The sequence below is a fragment of the Acyrthosiphon pisum genome, chromosome A2 (assembly GCF_005508785.2).
Source record: "Acyrthosiphon pisum isolate AL4f chromosome A2, pea_aphid_22Mar2018_4r6ur, whole genome shotgun sequence".
Classification (NCBI taxonomy): Eukaryota; Metazoa; Arthropoda; class Insecta; order Hemiptera; family Aphididae; genus Acyrthosiphon; species Acyrthosiphon pisum.
In genome coordinates, this window is record NC_042495.1 from 78,588,523 (window position 1) to 78,595,585 (window position 7,063).

Here is a 7,063-nt window from a genome sequence, read left to right on the forward strand (position 1 = left end):
GTATATATTATCAGTTTAGACGTTTAGAGCATACAATATAAAACGTATGTACTAAATAGCTAATAGCTATATTATGTTACTACATGATACGAAAATATTTATATTTCATTTAAATAACTTCAGCATTTGTTGAAACAATTTTAGCCCATGTAAAAAAAAATATTTGCCCCACTCTGCCCCCCCTGGAAAAAAATTCTAGTGCCGTGCCTGATCAGACACCGGGAATCACTAAAAAATGAATAATAATGATATGTCCATACCAAATTAATACATTTTAAGGATAAGTACCACGACCTAGCATTCTATGACAAATCGTATTATGTTGAAAAGAACTTAATTTTCTCGATTAAACGTAAGACAAACAAGAATAATAGACAATCATTCATATTATCCGGTGGAAACGAACTCATAAATCATTTTTAGAACTATGCGTCAAAGACATTAATCAAAAACTTTTATTAACATCCAAAATACACAAATGTTGCTATAAACAACAATATATACGGTTATCTTAGGTTAACTAATGTACTATAGTACTAACAGTCAACAGAAATATTTATTAAACTTTAAAATAATTATGATTAATAAAATGTATAATTAGATGTTCAAGATAAAATACAGAACTATGGGAATGAAAATGTCAAGACTGATATATGATAATAGATACCGAAAATGATAATACGTTATGAGAAAATATTTGTAAAGAAAACAAAACCACAATGTCAAAGATACATCTTAATACGAGATTATATTTTTATACAATATAACAATAAAATAAAGCTACAAGCAAATATTGAACGAGTGTATATAACCATAAAGAAAAAAATGCGTATTAAATTATTTTCTTTTTTTATTCGAGTTCTATAAAAAGAGGTTCTTTGATAATATAATTTTATTTTAAATTAATTTAAGTATAAATAAATATTAAAATTGAAGTAAAAGAAGAACTTTCATTTTAAAAATACAAATTATAAAATTATATTTTAAGCCAACAAAGTTTTTAAGAACTTTTTTGTGATATTAATATAACGTAAAAATGTTAAAAATAAAAATTAGTTTAGATTCTTAGCCAAATAAGGGAACTATTTTTAAGTTAGTAATATTAAATCTTGGGAATTTCAGATGAATTTCAGAATGTTGCTAAAACGCCTAACTTACACACGTTTATTCACGTTTACAAAATTCAACAATGTAAGATTCAATAATAGAATTTACCTCGGAATTTACAAACTTAACCTATCAGACTACAATATTATTATATCTAGGTACATTCAATACACATCAGTCATTGACTTTGATTTTTTTATGTAATCTTTGATACTACTAATTTTATTTTTGTATTATTTTAGTCAATACCAATTCCACTCATTTCGAACATGTGGTATTATTTCAGATGTTATTTACTATAATGAGTATTTATTTCCCGTGTATAGTAGACGCAGGAATCTCGTAAGTATTACTTCCACCTCAACTGCATTGTTTATTGTACAATAATAATAATTAAAATTATACGAAATCATCGTAAGATATCAATACATGTATAGGTGTAGGTAAACATAATGCCTGTAGTTAGAATGAAAATGAGTTCCCGCTATAGGTTCTCACGTTTACCGATGAAGACCACTGACCAGTCACAGTTAAACATGTACCTACCGTGTGCCAAAGCTTCTATCATATTTATTCTATGGTAGAAACCTTATCTTAGCTCAATATAAATGTTCAATGTATTAAAGTGATAATACCTAATGAATAAAGTAGTTATAGATTATAGTTAAGTTTAACGTGATATTGTCGTTACATTAAACTAAAAAATATTAGTGAAGCGCAAATATACATTTTTTATATACGAACGTAAATTCATGTTTTATATGACAGAAGTATATTTTTCAAGTGTCCGCTATCAGATAACTAATTCGTATACGATATGATTTAACTGGTTTAAATGTGGTGACCACAAATCCACCGAGAACTATTTATCGGGCAAGCTGGTCCGTATAGTTGCGTGTGGATCCTCAGAGTCCGATCATAGTTACGAACACTTCGTAACTACTCTACCACCCCACCATCAACATAATTTGATCACCAACACTTCGTAACTACCCCACTCCCTCACCCACAACATGTGATCACCAACACTTCGTAACTACTCCACTCCCTCACCCACAACATGTAATCACCAACACTTCGTAACTACTCCACTCCCTCACCCACAACATGTAATCTCCAACACTTCGTAACTACTCCACTCCCTCACCCGCAACATGTAATCACTATCGGCCGCTATAAATACTATAATTTTGGTGTGTAATAGTGTCATATACTCACGGGCGCGCAGCAGTGTCAGTGACAGCAACGACGGCTACGGAACGTGCAATACGACGGCGCGGTTCACGGTGTCCGGTTGTCGTGACGTCCGGTCTTTCCGTCGTCGGTTACCGGACGTTCGGTGGCTGCGGCAGTCATCTACAGAGGTGCGCCGGCGGCGGGCGCGATAACGGCCGTGGCGGTGGCGGCGATCCGGCCGCGGACCGGCCAGCACGACGGTGGCGGCACATGAATTTATTTTTTCCCGTGCAGACCGGTGCAGTCAGTTATATCGGTGGACGAGGGACTCGGAAAAAACAATATTGAATTGTTGTTAAAATTTAATTTAATTTTTTTTTTCGTAGTCACGCGGCGGGAGAAACTTTCGTCGTTATCGGCAGAAAAATATTATCACGATACGTTAGAGACTTGCGTGTGCACGCGGCGGCGCTCACTGACTGACTGACTGACTGACCAACAGACCGACCGACCAACCGACCGAATGTGCGAGCGATATCGCGTTTATAAGGGTTGCGGCGGCGACGGCGACGGTGGCGGCGAATGCGGTGGCGATGCGAACACTCACGCGTACGCTGCTGGTTCTCTTCCACGTACCGGCGCGTGGTGAAGGGTACACTCCGCGCTCCCTGGCGTTTCGTCTTCTCGCTGAGCGGCCCCCTGCCCCTGTACCTGGCACCCGCCAACCTCATCGACGCGCGTGGATTAGGAGGTGGACCGGGCGCGCCCGCGCGCGCGCACGCATCGATCCCTCTCGCGCGCTCTCTGCCAAAGTGACCAACGCAGCGCGCGCGTGTATATGCCCTCGGCCAAGTTAGGTCCGTTCGTCGTCTCCCGCACCGGGCTCGCGTCTTTCCGGGCGGTGGACGCGTGTCTTATGCGACAAAGTTCCCATGAGGACCGACCGTATTTAATGCTGTTGAAACGGCGCGGTAGGTACCACAACCGCGGTAGTGCACTGATCGACAGGCCGTGATAGTCGTGATGGGGGTGATATGATGGCAGGTGATATAGGTGGTGGTCGGACGTGTTTGAATCCCTAAACCGGAAATCGAGGATCACGGATAATTTTTTTCCCGTTTGCAGATATCATATTTTATCGAAGTATTCGGTGTTAACGACTGTAATTTCCTTCAGAATGTTCTCCTTTTTTATGTGTGTGTGTGGGTAAGACTAACCGTAAATAATTATTATTAAATAGTGCATTTTGTATAATATATTATAAAATACAATGTTCATGAATTACGATGTATAATCTATTTATAAGAGATTATTTTTAAGTGTCAACTTTCAACTCTCGAGGATTATTATTTTCAGAATTACGACAAAATAATTAAAACGTATTTATTGAAAATTTATGAACCCTGCTATATGAAGCATAATATATATTTATTCCTTAATAGTAATTTTTAACACTTGCCTGAGACTATAAAAGCTCGAAAAATTTCCTGTTTAATTCATGCATACAGCCCCCAGATGCAATAGGTAGGAACCTATTAAATATATAAAAAAATGGTTGATGGTAAAAATGATTTAGTCCATTTGTATAATTAAACAATATATTAACTTTCCGAATTTTGAACGGTCGTGTTTAGACGTTTAGTTAAATAATAAACAACAATACCCCGTTTAATTTTTCAACCAAGTAAAAAGAAAAAAAATACGCTACCTATTAAATTTATTGAATTTTCTGTTCATCAAAATGAAACTATATTATTATTAAAATTGTTTAATTATTTTGATAAAAAATCATATTAGTATAGTGTATTTAACACTCACATATTGCATAGAATAAGTTATTATTTTGTAACTACTGTCTGCAGGAGATGATTTTTAGTTGTCCATGAGTTCCGGGAACGTATGAAGTTCATAGTTCTATATACTCAATTTAGCATCTATTTTTATTATTATTATAGAAATTCCACGGGTGTATATATATCTCAGTGGCGGTTAAACAGGTTGGAGATACATCCCCTCATGACCTTTTTTCCAATATTTAGGATCTGATAAACTTAAATTATATTTTTAATAATCAAATAGTATATATTATTAAAAAATCAGCCATATCCCGCACCCTTGCCAAAATCATTTGGCTAACATCATAACCAAAGAAAATGGATACAGATTTGTTATATACCTATTATTTATTACGGAAATAGGTACATTGTGATTTGTAGTATAATAGCTGCTATCGTTAAATTTGGATGTTTATTCCAGGAGGACGCACTACTGTAATATTTTTTTATATGCAAGACTGTTCTATTGCTTGATACCTATGGTTTTACTCTATTTATATTTATATTTATTAATACATAGGTACATGTACATACTGTATATCTGTATGGTACACATGAGTGGTATGCTGACAAAATATCGCATAGACAAAAATGATGTAGCATTGTCGACTGCAGTATCATATAACACCGTAAATATAAACTTTGAATAAAATTGATATAATGAATCGTATATAATATTACCTATCTGATTTGTTATTCCAGAAAATTAAATAATCCCAAATTCCAGAAAAAGTCACATAAAAAAAGAGTATTTAAACATTTTTGTTTTTCAATTTTTGGAGAAGCTAAAATCAAAAAATCAAAAATGTGGGAAAGTTAATTTCAAGTAGAATTGATGACGAATTCAAATCTGTTTTTAGAATTCTTATCGCTTCATTAGATCAATTGGTAGGTATGTTTGGCAAAAAACACGTCTAAAATACTATGTCGCACGTGTGTTAGACAAAAACAGAAAATCACAGTATCGAATCCCATTAAGGTATATAAATATAATACGTGTGTCATATACTTGTGTATAACATTATAATCCGCCAATCACCGGGCAAATATGAGTCATATTGAAAATTTTAATTTTTCAATATTATACATAATATTTAGATACTTAGATACAGCTCCGCTTTTTCGATGTGATTGATACTGCCTACTTGACATTTGTAAAATAATAATTGTTCTTCCATCGTAAATACGCAATATTTTGTTGGTAATTTATCATTAGTAACAGCCAAATAATTTTGACTAGTTTGTTTTCATATTGATTAGATTCAAAAACTTCTTTAGCTTGTTTCATATTTAAGAGTAATGGTATACACACGACATCTAATTTGATAAAACTTCTGAAAAGTGGCTCGACATGGCGCAGTGACTGAAATCGATCACACAACGTGATTGAGAGTAATCAATGGCTGTTGCTACTAGTTCCCGGATGGGTGACCACCCGGATCCATAGAGGCAAAATCTTGCCATACATACACATTTTTCCAACTAACCGTACCAATCATACCAACCGTAACCTCTAAAATACCTAATATAGCCATAGTTGCAGGGCTCTAGACAAATAAACAAAAAAAACTTCAGAAAATCAGACAACAATAACCCCTATTTTATTGTCTTATCCTTAAATCAGTTGGAATTTTAAAATTTCTGACGCCTGATTTGATAGTTTTGACGCTTATCAATGACGCTGGTATTAACGATGAAAATTACATTGAATGACACATCAAAATATAATGTGGTTTTAAATAGTATATTTAAACACATGGTACAAAATAAAATGCATTTATCACTAATTTAATAATGCAATGAATTTAAAATTATAGATAATGAGAAGGGCAATATAATGTATACATAATATGTTGAACATTCGTATTGTTCGTATAATACAATAAATTAGCCACTAAATAGATTTTCTACAAAAATGTATTAACTTAATAGTCAATGTACAATTTGAATGTTTAAATGTTTTAGATTCTGAGTGGAACGATGAATGTATTGATTTTATAATGATGTGTGTTTTTTATTTTTTTTCATTTTTTTTGTGTCTGTGTACACGATAAGTAGTCGAAATAATGCTACGATTTTCAACTTCAGTATCTTGTTCGATCAGAAAGTGAATATCGTTGGTGCATTGGGGAGGTCAAAAAATAAATAAAATTTATTTAAAAAAATAAATTTAAATTTCCCAGTGGTTTTCAAAAGCGCCGGGAAAAACAAAAGAAAAATTAAGGAAAAACGGGAATTTTTACGCAAAATCGATTTTTCACAAAATTGAATTTGGTTTTTGGTGTAACTTTAAAAAAAATGACCGTAGATACATGAAATTTTGACTGAATGTTTATCTTAACATTTTCTATACACCATAACATTTTTAAAATATTTTGATTTATTTTGAGCTCTTTACGGACATTTTCATTTTCCATTTTTTTTTAGTTTTTTTTTTAAAAATATCAATAAAAGTTTATTTGTTGGATAAAAAAACTTGAAAATTTAATAGAAGGCTCCTAGTATATTGTTTCAAAGACGGATTAAAAATATTAAAAATCGTTAGTCACAGTTTTTTTTTATAAGTATTTAAAATTCAAAAAATGACAAAATATAGAAAAATCACGAAAATTTTCAAATTATTTCGAGTTAGAAATTCATAAAAAATTTTCTTTTTAAATCTAAGATATGAAAATGTAATACAAGATTCCTTATAAGATTATCTACCTTTATCAAACTAAAATATCTATAAGAAAGTCAAATTAAATTTGAAATTCAAATTTTTACAACATTGGGTATTCACTCGATTTCTCATGCAGCGATTTCCTTATTTTGTTGTACTTAATTCAAAAACGAATAACTGTAGATACATGAAAATTTTATTGAATGTTTATATTAGCATTTCCTATACACCATACAATTTTGAAAATATTTTGACTCTTTTTAAGCTGTTTACGGACATTTTC

At 32.8% G+C, this 7,063-nt stretch overlaps 1 protein-coding gene across 5 annotated transcripts in view; it reads right to left on the bottom strand.

The window, feature by feature from the left end:
• LOC100162087 (gamma-aminobutyric acid type B receptor subunit 2) overlaps nucleotides 1-2,913 on the bottom strand; it is a 304,964-nt gene extending 302,051 nt beyond the window's left edge. For 2 of the 5 annotated variants that reach the window (XM_029489763.1, XM_029489764.1), the window contains exon 1: nucleotides 2,326-2,913. The gene's annotated coding sequence lies outside the window, so the exon portion shown is untranslated. The remainder of the gene's footprint in view (nucleotides 1-2,325) is intronic. The other 3 variants (XM_029489761.1, XM_029489762.1, XM_029489765.1) reach the window with 2 other exon arrangements.
• Between the last annotated feature and the right edge of the window lie 4,150 nt (nucleotides 2,914-7,063).